Genomic DNA, 15,076 nt, shown 5'->3' on the forward strand with positions numbered 1-15,076 from the left:
CCATCCTCAAAGCCATGCATCAAGGGAGTCAGTAGTTGCAGTTTTTCTGGACTCATTGAAAGCATTTGACTCAGTATCACACCTGCACTTACTACGGAAAGTGCGTTCACACATTTCACGAAATTTGTGACTGGATTGAGGAATCGCTGATAGGATTGATGCAGTTATCATGGACGGGCAATCATCGACAGAAGGTGCTGCAGGTGCTCCTCAGGGAATTATCTTCGGACCTTTGCTGTTTATCCCGTATATTACCTTCTTAATAATAACCTCCTGGTAGATTAAAATTCTGTGCTGGACTAGGAATCGAACTTGAGTGCTTTTCGTGGACAATTGCTCTACTGACTGAGGTATCCAGGCACGACCAACGACCGGACCTGATAGCTTCAAAATGGTTCAAATGGCTCTGAGCACTATGCGAGTCAACTTCCGAGGTCATTAGTTGGTTTGTTGTTTGGGGAAGGAGACCAGACAGCGTGGTCATCGGTCTCATCGCATTAGGGAAGGATGGGGAAGGAAGTCGGCCGTGCCCTTTCAGAGGAACCATCCCGGCATTTGCCTGGAGTGATTTAGGGAAATCACGGAAAACCTAAATCAGGATGGCCGGACGCGGGATTGAACCGTCGTCCTCCCGAATGCGAGTCCAGTGTCTAACGAGGTCATTAGTCCCCTAGAACTTAGAACTATTTAAACCTAACTAACCTAAGGACATCACACACATCTATGCCCGAGGCAGGATTCGAACCTGTGACCGTAGCTGTCTCGCGGTTCCAGACTCCAGCGCCTAGAACCGCACGGCCACTTCGACCGGCCCTGATAGCTTCATTTCCGCCAGTAACTCGTCTTCTACCTTCCAAAACACCACAATAGTTCTGCTGCATACCATGTGGTAGCAGCATTCCTGCAAGAGAGGATACTGCCGAGACATGGCTTATCCACATCCTAGGTCACTGTGCAGCCAAACTGGTCCCCACTGCCCATTAGTGGGAGTTCCTGCTTTTATGGCGGCGATGAACGGTAGGAGTTTTATAAACATTTTCATTGTGTTTTCACGAAAGTGTTTGGTAAGTAATTATTATTATATGCTGTAACTTGCTGTAGATCAGGCAACGGCCTTGCCGCAGTGGATACACCGGTCCCCGTGAGATCACCGAAGTTAAGCGCTGTCGGGCGTGGTCAGCACTTGGATGGGTGACCATCCAGGCCGCCATGCGCTGTAGCCATTTTTCGGGGTGCACTCAGCCTCGTGATGCCAATTGAGTAGCTACTTGACCGAATAGTAGCAACTTCGGTCAAGAATACCATCATAACGACCGGGAGAGCGGTGTGCTGACCCCCACACCCTTCCTATCCGCATCCTCCAAGGAGGATGACACGGCGGTCGGATGGTCCCGGTAGGCCACTCGTGGCCTGAAGATGGAGTGTTTTCTAACTTACTGTAAATCTGTTTTATAAACTTTGTTTAGTAAAGTGACTTCCCTATTTCTTAAATCACCATTACCGTGAAGTTTAGTGGGCAATTAGAAGAATGTACTGCTAACAGAAATACAGAAGTGGGAGGTAAATAACAAAGGTTGGCTACCCCTGCCCTAGAGGGCTCTTTCTGGGCTGAATTGTCACCTTGGTAGAGCACTTGCTCGGAATAGTAAAAGGTCTACAGCTTCGAGTGGCGGTCCAGCACATAGTTTTAATCTGCTAGGAAGCTTTAAATCGCAGCACGCTCTGCTGCAGAGTGGAAATGCAGTGTGGGATGTTAACAGTAACCTTAAACCCGTCGCATATTACGCAGTTACCGACAATCCTGCACAGCTTCAAGAAAGCAGCACAGATGCTGAGCGAGTCTTGATAAGATTTCAAAGTGGTGCAAGAGTTGGCGACATGCTTTAAATCTACTTGTTCGTACATAGACTGGAAGCCGCTATGTGGTGTAGGCGTGAGAGTAAATTGTACCACTAAAAGTTGGTTATTCGTCTGGACCTGTCACGTGTCCCAAAAGATTCAGTTCATCCTTCGATCCTCTGCCGCCCGTCAGAGGTATTTTACAAGGATGGCTCTATGGTTGATGGTTACGTTGAGTTCGCTTATGTTCATGCGGGACATACTGAACAGCGCTCGTTCCCAGATGGCTGCAGTGCTTTCACTGCAGAGATTATAGCCATCTCTCGCACTCTTGAGCATATCCGTTCCTGAGCTGGGCGTCCCTTCCTCATTTGTAGCGGCCCCTTGAGCTCAAAATGGTTCAAATGGCTGTGAGCACTATGGGACTTAACATCTGAGGGCATCCGACCCCTATAACTTAGAACTACGTAAACCTAACCAACCTAAGGACATCACACACATCCATGCCCGAGGCAGGATTCGAACCTGCGACCGTGGCAGTAGCGCGGTTTCTGACTGTAGCGCCTAGAACCGCTCGGCCACCCCGGCCGGCACCCCTTGAACATCTTACAGCCTCTGGACCAGTACTACCCTCGCCATCTAATAGTCGGTTTACCTCCTCTACCAACGTGGACGGTCAGTGGTCTCTCTGTGGACCCCGGGACACGTCGTTATACCGCGAAATGAACTTGCCGGCAGGCTAGTCAAAGAGGCTACCCGTAAGCCGAATCTGAAAATCCGCATAGCGGAATCTTATCTTCAATCGGGACTACGCTGCAAAGTTTTTGGGCTCTGGAATACAGGGTGGCGCTCCCTGACTTTGCCGAATAAGTTCTGTCTGATAAAGAAGACGACGAATGTATGGAGGTCCTACATACGAGTCTCTCGCAGAGACTCCATTGTCCTTTGCCGCCTCCGCATAGGCTATACTTGGCTGACTCATGTTTACCTCCTACGTCGCGAGGAGCCCGTGTAGCCGTGGTTCAGTCTTGGTAGTGGTCCACATCTTTTGGGACCGTCCAAATGAAGCCGCTCTGAGGCGGTCTTTTCACCTTCCTCCCGCACTACGTATGGTATCAGGTGACAGTCCCTCAGTGGCTGACCTAGTTTTAAGTTTTAGTCTAGAGCGGGGTTTTTATCACTCAATCTGAGGATCAGTGTGTGGTCTTCTCTCCCAGGCTTTCACCCAACCTGCATTTTAACTCCTTCTCTCTCGCTCTGGTGCTGTCTGTTCGACTTGGTGTTCCTCTTTTCACCATGTGTGTTTCTCTTGCATTGTATCTTTCGGCTGAAGATTTTAATGTGTTGCAGACAAGCTATCATATCCTTTCTTTTTATTCTTGCGACCAGCCACCGTAGACTGTCTGCTGTATTGTCTTAACACGTCCTACCGCTTCTTTCTTTTTAGTTAATGTGCCCGCCGGTGTGGCCGTGCGGTTTTAGGCGTTGCAGTCAGGAAACGCGTGACCGCTACGGTCGCAGGTTCGAATCCTGCCTCGGGCATGGGGGTGTGTGATGTCCTTAGGTTAGTTAGGTTTAATTAGTTCTAAGTTCTAGGCGACTGATGACCTCAGAAGTTAAGTCGCATAGTGCTCAGAGCCATTTGAACCATTTGTTAAGTCCCATAGTGCTCAGTGCCATTTGAACCATTTTAGTTAATGCTTTCAGTTTCGGCTTACTACTTTTTCTCCTTCCTGGGGTTACACACTTAGTTTCACACGTTTTGTTCCTTTCTCGGATTTCAGACCGTGGGATTCTTTTAGGGATTGGTTTTAATTCTAGAGCTGTGTGACTAAGGGAAAAGGGACCGACAACCATGCAGTTTAGTCCTTTTACTTTACAAACAAACCAGCAAGTTATTTCCTTTTCATTTCACTGGAGTACCTGATTGATCACATGAAGTATTTCCTTAATACTTGCCGGTAACAACTGTAGCAGCACGTCTGTGAATTGTCTCGATGTCTTCCTCCAATCCGACCTCATACGGATCCTAGACACACGAGAAATATTCCCAGAATGAGAATTTCACTCTGCGGCAGAGTGTGCACTGATACGAAACTTCCTGGCAAATTAAAACTGTGTGCCGAACTCGAACTCGGAAATTTTGCCTTTCGCGGGCAAGTGAAGTTTGGAAGGTAGGAGACGAGGTACTGGCAGAATTGAAGCTGTGAAGGCGGGTCGTGATTCCAGCTTGGGAAGCTCAGATGGTAGATCACTTGACCGCGGTCCCGAGTTCGAGTCTCGGTCCGGCACACAGTTTTAATGTGACAGGAAGTTTCACACGAGAAATACTCAGGAATGGGTGGCACTATTGTTCTGTACAGGGTCTACTTTCTAGATGTGCTAGACGTTCCTAAAACTCTTTCAGTAAACATATACATTTCGCATTCTCTACTACCGTCCTTACGTCCAAGTTTTATTTAACATCACTTTTCAACGTTACCCTTAGATATTTAATCGACGCGACTTCTTCAATCAGCGCGCCACTAATACTGTATTCGAACATTAGACGATAGTTTTTCCTAGTCGTTTACTTACACTTTTCTACAAATAGAGTAAGCTGTCGTTCGTCACTCCATTGATCACGCCACATGTAAATTCTCATCCCGTATCCTCGTACAGTCACTGAACGACAACGCTTTACCCACGCTAAGGCGTCATCAAAAAACAATCGCAGATTTCTACTCACTCCATCCGCGAGGTCATTTTCGTATATAGAGAATAAGAACGTTCGTGTCGTACTTCCATGGGGCACTTCTGACGGTACACTTGTCTCTGATGAACATTCGCCGTCGAGGACAGCATATTGCATTCTAATCTTTAAGAAGTCTTCGAGAAAGTCACAAATGAGCGAGATGAACTGGAGCGATGACATATGTCCGTATGTAGGTTAATGGAGTGAAAGACTTTGTTTGGCTAGGGTGTGTTACTAGGGAAATGCAACCAGTCTACGAAGAAGACTGTATAAGAGACACTCGTGCGACCAATTGTATAATATTAGTGTGTAAGACCCGTACCAAACAGGATTATCAGGGGGTATATTTAACGGATACAGAGAAGGGCAGAACAAATGGTCACAGGTTAGTTTGAATCTTAGCCTCGCCGAGCTAAGGAAGAAACCTGTGAGATACTTCGACAGCAGTTCAGCCTTGCGGCTGCTGTAGCACCTGAAGGTAGACAAACTGCAGCTGAATGTGTCGGAGAGGTTACCTAACCCCCAGGCGCTGGAGAAACCTCGCAGCTGAGTTGGTGTCGAACTTTCTGACACGCACGTTTCTAAAGTCGTCAACAAAATTAGCATGAGTGCCAGAGAGAGCATTTTTGAAATACGTGGTCTTAGAGGGACAATTCGCCGCTTTATTCGTGCATGTGCCAGTGTAGTATCCTTCCGTGATCGCGCCACGGGCGGGCACGAAAAAGGACGGATGGAGAAAAAGGACGCTACTGCTTCGGATCACTTCTCGACTAACGGTTTTGAACGACAGTATTCTGACGAATTCAACAGAGTGTCCTTCTGAGGTTCAGCTGTGCCATCGCACTACATCTGTCGAAGCATTACTGGTGATTTTCAGGATATATCCGATGGATATCGTGGTACGTTATAGGGCAGCGTTGTATTGGTTGGGGCGTAGGCAATATGATCGTGTGTATGAGATGAGAACAGCTCATATTACAGAGAAAATAACATTTGCGAGCCTGGAAGTTAGATGAATGGAAGTCTGATTGGGGCACAGGAAGCACTTCCAGGAGTGTTTCCAGCATATCACCAAGCATCAGGAACAGGTTCAAACTGCCAGACATTGCTTCTACTTGATGTCCAGGGCACGTCACAGTCCAAATCCCAAACATCTGCATCGAGTGGGTTATAGATACACACCAATCTGTCGATGTGGAGAGGAAGGTTTCGCTGATAATGTCGTTTGCAGATTCCCACCTTTTTAGGTAGAAAGAAACAGCAGTAAATCTCTCTGCTATCTGCAAAAAATTGCCATTGGCCAAAAACTGTGGAGTACAGTTAATATGATTGTGCATGGAATGTCTAAACAGCAGCTGCTTAAGTTTCTGCCCCTAAGATCAAGTGGACGCTCTGAATAGCAAAATAACGTCAAAATATCACATGAACCGTTTCCTCCAATACAAAAAGTGATAGACATATTTAAATTTCATCAAGAAAAACTATATATTACTTTTTCTTAAATAAATTTAAATGTCTCTATTATTCTTTATATAGAGGGTGATTATATTTAAAGTTAAACTTCCAAACAGCTGTGGGAATAACGCCACTGGTCAGAATAACCTGAAATTGCAACGGAACATTATCGGAGAAGGGGAAAACGTATGACAGAAGAAAAATAAATAGTTACAAAATGTAGCAACAGATAACGCTGTAAGCATCATAATTTAATAGTGCTCGACTAAATATGACGAATGAATCACACAACAATGCCTAAGGTGTAAGTTTGACGTTAAACAAACTGTAATAGCCAGTGTGCATGGGTGTACAGGTGTGATACTGTTAGTTACGTAAGCCCATTAACCACGGCTAGGTCATACCACATCGGATGGGGAAAATCGGTTTTTAATTGTACTGAGACCCAAAACCGCATAAGAAGCATCACTCACATCGCTTTTTAATTGTCCTGAGGCCAAAAAACAAACAAAAAGCATCAATCAAACTCAAATCGGATTGTCAATTTCCGTGTGACTGGCGCAAACCATGTTCATTATGCTGTCCACCGTTTTCTGCAACAAGTTGAAATCGAGAAACAGCAATTTCCACAACTGATCGAAGAGTTTCCGTATGACATTCAGAGTGTGTTACGCAATGCGTACCTTCAGTGCACCTCAGTTTGCAGTCGGAACACTGAACACAACATTTTTCAGATAGCCACACCGCCAGAAGTCAAACGTATTGAGATCAGGTGGTCGGGACGGCCTGGCTGTAGGGTAATGGTGACATAATTCTAGCATTTCCGAAACAGTGCTTCAGCAGCTGTTTAACTGAATTAGCAATGTGCGCAGGTGCTACATCTTGCATAAAAGTGATCCCATCCACACATCCACGCTGTTGGAGAGTTGGAATGACGTGGTTGCGGTAGAGACACTTATAGCACTTACCAGTGACGGTACAGGTAACAGGACAGACAGAACCCGTCTCTCTTCGAAACAATATGGCCGTAAACCCGCACCACACTGTGACATTTTCAGGATGAAGTGGTACCGGTTGATTTGGTTGCGGGGTTTCCGTTGCCCATATCCGACAATTCTGTGCATTGACATATCCTTTTAAGTGGGCTTCGTTTGTCCACAAAATATTCCACGGGCAATCATTGTCTACTTTTACGAGAGCAAGAAATTTTAAAGAAAAGGTCTCTTTTGCTGGCAGGTCAACAGGAAGCAACTCGTGCACATGGGTAATTTTGAATAGATAGCAAAGAAGAATGTTTCGTAGGACTGTACGCACCTTGCTCGCGGGTTGTCCAGTATTCGGGCAATTCTCCGTGCACTACACGTTTGCACACCACCACTCGTCTTCTCCTGCACTGCTGTGGCCACTGTTCCCACTGACGTCGAATCAATCCGTTTCCTCCCTCTACCAGGTTGCACATGAAAAGAACCCGTCTTTTCGAATTTCCGAATCAATCTCTCCAAACCCACGGCAGTCATCGGGCCAAAGCCTTTTTTCAAACCCTTCAGTGTCCGGAACTTCTGCAAAGCGACGTGTGCACAGTCATCATTCTTGTAACAGAGCGCGGTCCTGCATTTAGACAGTCGTGGCGAATTGTACAGACGCGAAAAGAGGAAAAGCCGTGTACCCGCGTTTATACAAACTTCAGTGGGTCGTGAGCATTACAGGTGTTTTCACTTACGTATTCTGACACATACAGCGCCATCTATTGTTCAACTTCCACACTATTTTTTTTCTTCTGCCATACGTTTTCCCCCTTCTCCGGTAATATTCCGTTGCAATTTGACGTCATTCTGACCAGTGGTGTTATTTGTACAGCATTTTGAAAGTTTAACTTCAATTACAATCACCCTGTATATATGGTGTTCATTTTTACTGAATGTATTGAAAAAATTCGGAAACTATGCATCAGATCAACAAATTTATAATTCCAATTGACATCCAACGAGACCACAATCGACCCACCACCCCACCCCTGGCTTGGATGGCTGGGGGAGGAGGGGGGGGGGACCATTGAATTCTCCAACGGGAACCCCCGTATTTTATTGCGGGATTCTACGGCAAAACCTACATACATTTTGTCTTAAGTCGTTTCGCCACAGATAGCGCTGTAATTGGAGGAATAGCAATTATAATTCCTGACATTCTACTCTACAGCCTTTTAATATCCAATGACAGGTGGGGTCCCACCTCCATGCTTCGAGTATAGGAGAGACCAGTATTCCATAACTTCTAATTGGAAAGCCCACTCACAACGTTCTATTCCTCCAACACTGCGAACAAGGGAGTACTCGACGCGCCACCGTGGCTGTGTAGCGAACTACAACCTGTCGTAAAAGCAAGTACACTGCGACTGGAGTTCACGTATCGTACAAACGTAGGGCAGATAGCGGCTGTAAACAGTACAGAACTTGCGCAGTGTTTACTGCCTGTACACGTACCTAGCATTTGGAGAAGAGACGTGTAAGTGGCCGATGAATGTTCCAACTAGAGTAGAAAAACTGAAATGATTCTGATTTACGCATAATCTAGGGGAAGTGCTGAGACTTCTGTTGCTGTGAATGGCGAGCGTTTTCCAGAGAAAGCTCGCTCTCGTTCGTTTCTCTCTTTCTCTCTATTTTTTTTTTCTTTTACAACGTTGCGAACGCTTTTATGTTTGATTGCCACCGTATAGATCGGGAAGAGGAGAAGAAACAAACGTGTTACAGGAGAAGCTAATGAAATATCTGTACTAGCGACAGTGCACCTCAACCCACGCATAAGCACCCGGCAATTACACCGCGATTCCTGTGTGTCCGTAGATAGTATTGTCACAATATTGCATCATAATAAGTATCATCCACACCACACGTCACTGCATCAAGAAGTTCATGGCGCCTATCTCCATAATCGGGTAGTCTTTTGACAATGGGCACGTCAATAAATGCAAACGACATCCGAAGTACTATTTTCCGATGAGTCTACATTCACAAACCATGGCAGCGTAAACCGGAATAACATGCATTGCGGGAGTGTAGACAGTCTGCACCGGTTATGACAAGTGGACCATCAACAGCCTTGGTCGGTTAATGCGTAGTATGGCGTCATGGCGATCAAACTCTTTGGCCCGTATCATATCCACGGCAAGGCACGCAAATATCGAATGTTTTTTGAACAGGGACTACCGGTACTACTGGAGGATTTTGCCCTCGACGTTCCACAGCGTACGTGGTTTCAACATGACGGTTGCCCAGTGCATTACGCAACTCGCTGATGGGTGGCTTAATTGCCATGCCAGGTCGCCCTCTTTGGCGCCGCTGAATTTCATTGTGAGGGGATATTTAAAAGATGAGGCGTACCAACTAGTGTCGATAGGACGTGAAGACATGCTCCATCGTATCATAATTCTGTGCTGTGTACGGTCATTTGAAGAGCGGACCACTAAGAGTATCGAAGTTGGCGGTACTACGTTTGAGCACTTATTCTAGTTGGAAAAGTAGAGTAGCGTTCGCCTCGAGCCACGGTCTCAGTGGCGCGTCGAGTAGTCCCCTGTTCGATGTGTCGAACGAGCACAACGTTGCGGATTGAGTTTCAGATTGGAAGCTATTCTACCCCCACAGCATGGAGGTTGAGTGCCACATGCCACTGGATATTCCAAGACCATTGCGTGGTATGTCGTAAATTACGATTGTGAACCCATTTTCATTCCTCTAATTATAGAGTCATCTTAGGCGAACGAAGAAAATGCTTAATACAAAACCGATGTAGATTTTGCTATAGAATCGTAATCCACAAAAAAAGAAAAAAAAGAGAAGAAAAACGAGGGTTTCCATTGAAGATTTCAAAATAGCCCCCTGCCACCCACCCAGGGGGTAGGATAGGAGGTCGTGTGTGGTATCATTGGCCGTTACCTCTGGGACAGACAAATTGGAATTATAACTTTTTTTTTTGTCCGATGTGTAGTTTTAGAGCTGTTTCAGTGTCTTCAGGGTGTCGAATAATACTTTGAGAGGCGGTAGTACTCATCGAAACAAGAAAAGTTCAGTAAATATTCGTCTGAAATGTATACATTCTCAGATAAAGCCAATAAACGTGGGTCCGGACACGGGTACTTCCTGCGATAAACACCTGTTTACAGTAGGACTGAGCAGCGTCTCTCCAGGCCCTACAAATACATAGAACGTTCTCCCCTCTTGACCTAAAAGAAATTTGTACAAACAGTTATACTTCCATTTACTGATTACAGCAATGTTATCCCACGAGACGTATCTTGGAAAAGCTCACGGCTCCTGAAACTAGTTACGAATGTCAGTATTAGTTACATCTGAGATATTCTACTCTTTGATTATACACTCCTGGAAATGGAAAAAAGAACACATTGACACCGGTGTGTCAGACCCACCATACTTGCTCCGGACACTGCGAGAGGGCTGTACAAGCAATGATCACACGCACGGCACAGCGGACACACCAGGAACCGCGGTGTTGGCCGTCGAATGGCGCTAGCTGCGCAGCATTTGTGCACCGCCGCCGTCAGTGTCAGCCAGTTTGCCGTGGCATACGGAGCTCCATCGCAGTCTTTAACACTGGTAGCATGCCGCGGCAGCGTGGACGTGAACCGTATGTGCAGTTGACGGACTTTGAGCGAGCGCGTATAGTGGGCATGCGGGAGGCCGGGTGGACGTACCGCCGAATTGCTCAACACGTGGGGCGTGAGGTCTCCACAGTACATCGATGTTGTCGCCAGTGGTCGGCGGAAGGTGCACGTGCCCGTCGACCTGGGACCGGACCGCAGCGACGCACGGATGCACGCCAAGACCGTAGGATCCTACGCAGTGCCGTAGGGGACCGCACCGCCACTTCCCGGCAAATTAGGGACACTGTTGCTCCTGGGGTATCGGCGAGGACCATTCGCAACCGTCTCCATGAAGCTGGGCTACGGTCCCGCACACCGTTAGGCCGTCTTCCGCTCACGCCCCAACATCGTGCAGCCCGCCTCCAGTGGTGTCGCGACAGGCGTGAATGGAGGGACGAATGGAGACGTGTCGTCTTCAGCGATGAGAGTCGCTTCTTCCTTGGTGCCAATGATGGTCGTATGCGTGTTTGGCGCCGTGCAGGTGAGCGCCACAATCAGGACTGCATACGATCGAGGCACACAGGGCCAACACCCGGCATCATGGTGTGGGGAGCGATCTCCTACACTGGCCGTACACCACTGGTGATCGTCGAGGGGACACTGAATAGTGCACGGTACATCCAAACCGTCATCGAACCCATCGTTCTACCGTTCCTAGACCGGCAAGGGAACTTGCTGTTCCAACAGGACAATGCACGTCCGCATGTATCCCGTGCCACCCAACGTGCTCTAGAAGGTGTAAGTCAACTACCCTGGCCAGCAAGATCTCCGGATCTGTCCCCCAATTGAGCATGTTTGGGACTGGATGAAGCGTCGTCTCACGCGGTCTGCACGTCCAGCACGAACGCTGGTCCAACTGAGGCGCCAGGTGGAAATGGCATGGCAAGCCGTTCCACAGGACTACATCCAGCATCTCTACGATCGTCTCCATGGGAGAATAGCAGCCTGCATTGCTGCGAAAGGTGGATATACACTGTACTAGTGCCGACATTGTGCATGCTCTGTTGCCTGTGTCTATGTGCCTGTGGTTCTGTCAGTGTGATCATGTGATGTATCTGACCCCAGAAATGTGTCAATAAAGTTTCACCTTCCTGGGACAATGAATTCACGGTGTTCTTATTTCAATTTCCAGGAGTGTATTTCACCGTCATGGCCACAGCAATCCTGGCAGCATGGAGACAGGCGCAGAGATACTGTCTTATCACGGCCTTGTCGCAGTGGTTACACCGGTTCCCGTGAGATCACCGAAGTTAAGCGCTGTCGGGCGTGGTCGGCGCGGTCGGCGCTTGGATGAGTGACCATCCAGGCCGCCATGCGCTGTTGCCATTTTTCGGGGTGCACTCAGCCTCGTGATGCCAATCGAGGAGCTATTCGACCGAATAGTAGCAGCTTCGGTCAAGAATACCATCATAACGGCCGGGAGAGCGGTGTGCTGACCACACGCCCCTCCTATCCGCATCCTCCATGGAGGATGACACGGCAGTCGGATAGTCCGGGTAGGCCACTCGTTGCCTGAAGACGGAGTGCTTTTTTTATACTGTCCTCTGAACAAACTCTGTCCCACATATCTCTTCTCGACCACAACGCACATGTCTGAAAAACGTTGCAGAAACACCCTTTCCTATCAGCCGAAATTCCTTTGTGTCCAACAACATCGTCCAAGCATACTGGGTCGAAACGAGTGAATTTGATGCTACAGAAGAATGAAGAAAATAATGTGAACTGGTAAGTTGAGGAATGAGGAAGGTTCTGCGCAGAATCGACCATGAATATGTGCGAAACTCTGACTAGAAAAAGTGAGAGGATGGGAGGACGTGCAGTAACACATCAGGTGTTACTTCTGCGATGTTAGAGGGAGCCATACAGAATAATAACTGTAAAGATAGACTGAGATTCAAATATATCCAATAAATAATTGTGGACGTATGGAGAGGATGGCACGTGAGAATAATTCATGGTGAGACGCATCAGGCCGGTCTGAATATTGATTACTTAAAAAAAAGAAGCAAAATGGATGTTTTCTGCTTTGTGCAGCCATTAGTTTCTCACAAGGTTACAGGGAGACAAGCTGGTCGCGTCACGACTTTACCTCACCTGCAGTTTATTCTGCAGCGAAGTTTCGGAGTGACTGTAGAATTTCCTACTACCGGATCCAGACCGCCCGTGTTCGATTTTCACGGTTCTCTTGTTGGATTAAGAAATAAATAAAGTGACACGACAGTACCACCCTCCGGCTGCGGAAACAACAGGAGCGGAGTGTAGCGCCGGCTGCGTTCCGTGTGAGTGAGTGTGTGTGTGTGTGTGTGTGTGTGTGTAGCCATTTCACGGTAGCTGGGCTCCCTCTTTGCACGCAGCAACAAACAGCGCTGAACTCTGCCGCGCAAGTTGCCTATCCGACAGGGTTCTGCACACACGCGAGCGTGAGCGTGTGGATGCGACAGTACGTTCGTGTCTGTGCGTTTTTTCGCCGGTTCCCTCTTCAGTTCTCTTCCTCCTCCTACGGAATACCAGCTCTGTATCCTCGGCGTGCACATGAACGCTCGAACACACACACACATACACACACACACACACACACACTCGGGAGAGTGTTCAGGCGTTCTCAGCCACGCAGGAGGAAGAGCAGCAGCAGCGAAAGGGCCGTGGGCATATATCGGCCAACAAAACAGAGTAATCCTATCACGGTCGCCAGCGATACGTACAAAACAAAACAGGAGGGAAAAAAAGAACGCGTAGCGAAATGGTGCGGAACAGGCAGACATTGCGCACTCACTCACTTGCTGGACACACACAAACACACACACCACACACACACACACACACACACACACACACACAGAGAGAGATGTATATATACAGACACATATTGTACAGTAACATAGCGAGCGTCACGTGGGGGAGTCCGAATGTGGGGTGAAGAGCTACCGGCAGTAAGGGAGAGAGAGAGAGAGAGAGAGAGAGAGAGAGAGAGAGAGAGAGAGAGAGAGATAGGAACAGAGAGGCGCATCACACCCCTGTCTGCGTAAATACTCAGAAACGAAGAATAACGGCGTGTGGAGACAGCGGCAGTGGCGGTGATAAAAATTTAGCGTCCGCTTTATTCCGGCCAGCGCACCCCTGCGTGGACCTACTGGGACGTATCTCAGCACTGCGCCCTTTCCAAGCCGTTGATTTTGAGGGAGTGAACATTTGGTGAGTTGTTAATCGCGCTTAAGGAGTCGCCGTCCGGCGTTTTATCCCGGAATAACGCGCTTCGTCAGTAAAATGCTCTAAGGAATCATCGACTGATGACCCTACCTAGAGTATAAGGTTTCGGAAACACAAAAAAAGCAATAGACTGGCACGGAACAATGATATTGCTCTTTTATTTATCCATTTTCCAATTCCGTTCAAAAACACTACAGGGCTATTACAAATAATTGAAGCGATTTCATAAATTCACTGTAGCTCCATTCATTGACATATGGTCACGACACACTACAGATACGTAGAAAAACGCATAAAGTTTTGTTCGGCTGAAGCCGCACTTCAGCTTTCTGCCGCCAGAGCTCTCGAGAGCACAGTGAGACAAAATGGCGACAGGAGCCGAGAAAATGTATGTCGTGCTTGAAATGCACTCACATCAGTCAGTCATAACAGTGCAACGACACTTCAGGACGAAGTTCAACAGAGATCCACCAACTTCTAACTCCAGCAATTCGCAATTCACCAAAAGTTAACGTGTTTTGTGCAATCTCACGGTTTAACGTTTACGGCCCCTTTTTCTTCTGCGAAAAAAACTTTACAGGACACGTGTATCTGGACATGCTGGAAAATTGGCTCATGCCACAACTGGAGACCGACAGCGCCGACTTCATCTTTCAACAGGATGGTGCTCCACCGCACTTCCATCATGATGTTCGGCATTTCTTAAACAGGAGATTGGAAAACCGATGGATCGGTCGTGGTGGAGATCATGATCAGCAATTCATGTCATGGCCTCCAGGCTCTCCCGACTTAACCCCATGCGATTTCTTTCTGTGGGGTTATGTGAAAGATTCAGTGTTTAAACCTCCTCTACCAAGAAACGTACCAGAACTGCGAGCTCGCATCAACGATGCTTTCGAACTCATTGATGGGGACATGCTGCGCCGAGTGTGGGAGGAACTTGATTATCGGCTTGATGTCTGCCGAGTCACTAAAGGGGCACATATCGAACATTTGTGAATGCCTAAAAAAACTTTTTGAGTTTTTGTATGTGTGTGCAAAGCATTGTGAAAATATCTCAAATAATAAAGTTATTGTAGAGCTGTGAAATCACTTCAATCATTTCTATTAACCCTGTAGTTAAAAAAATTTTCACCCGATATCTGTTTATTTTGCCATCGTCAATCTTCTGAAACTACACGGCAGAT

The 15,076-nt window shown here is 47.3% G+C and overlaps 1 pseudogene; it reads left to right on the forward strand.

The window, feature by feature from the left end:
- The first annotated feature begins 1,105 nt into the window (after nucleotides 1-1,105).
- LOC126109923 (5S ribosomal RNA) lies at nucleotides 1,106-1,223 on the forward strand (annotated as a pseudogene).
- The last annotated feature ends 13,853 nt before the right edge of the window (nucleotides 1,224-15,076 follow it).

Source organism: Schistocerca cancellata, chromosome 12, assembly GCF_023864275.1.
Source record: "Schistocerca cancellata isolate TAMUIC-IGC-003103 chromosome 12, iqSchCanc2.1, whole genome shotgun sequence".
Lineage (NCBI taxonomy): Eukaryota > Metazoa > Arthropoda > Insecta > Orthoptera > Acrididae > Schistocerca > Schistocerca cancellata.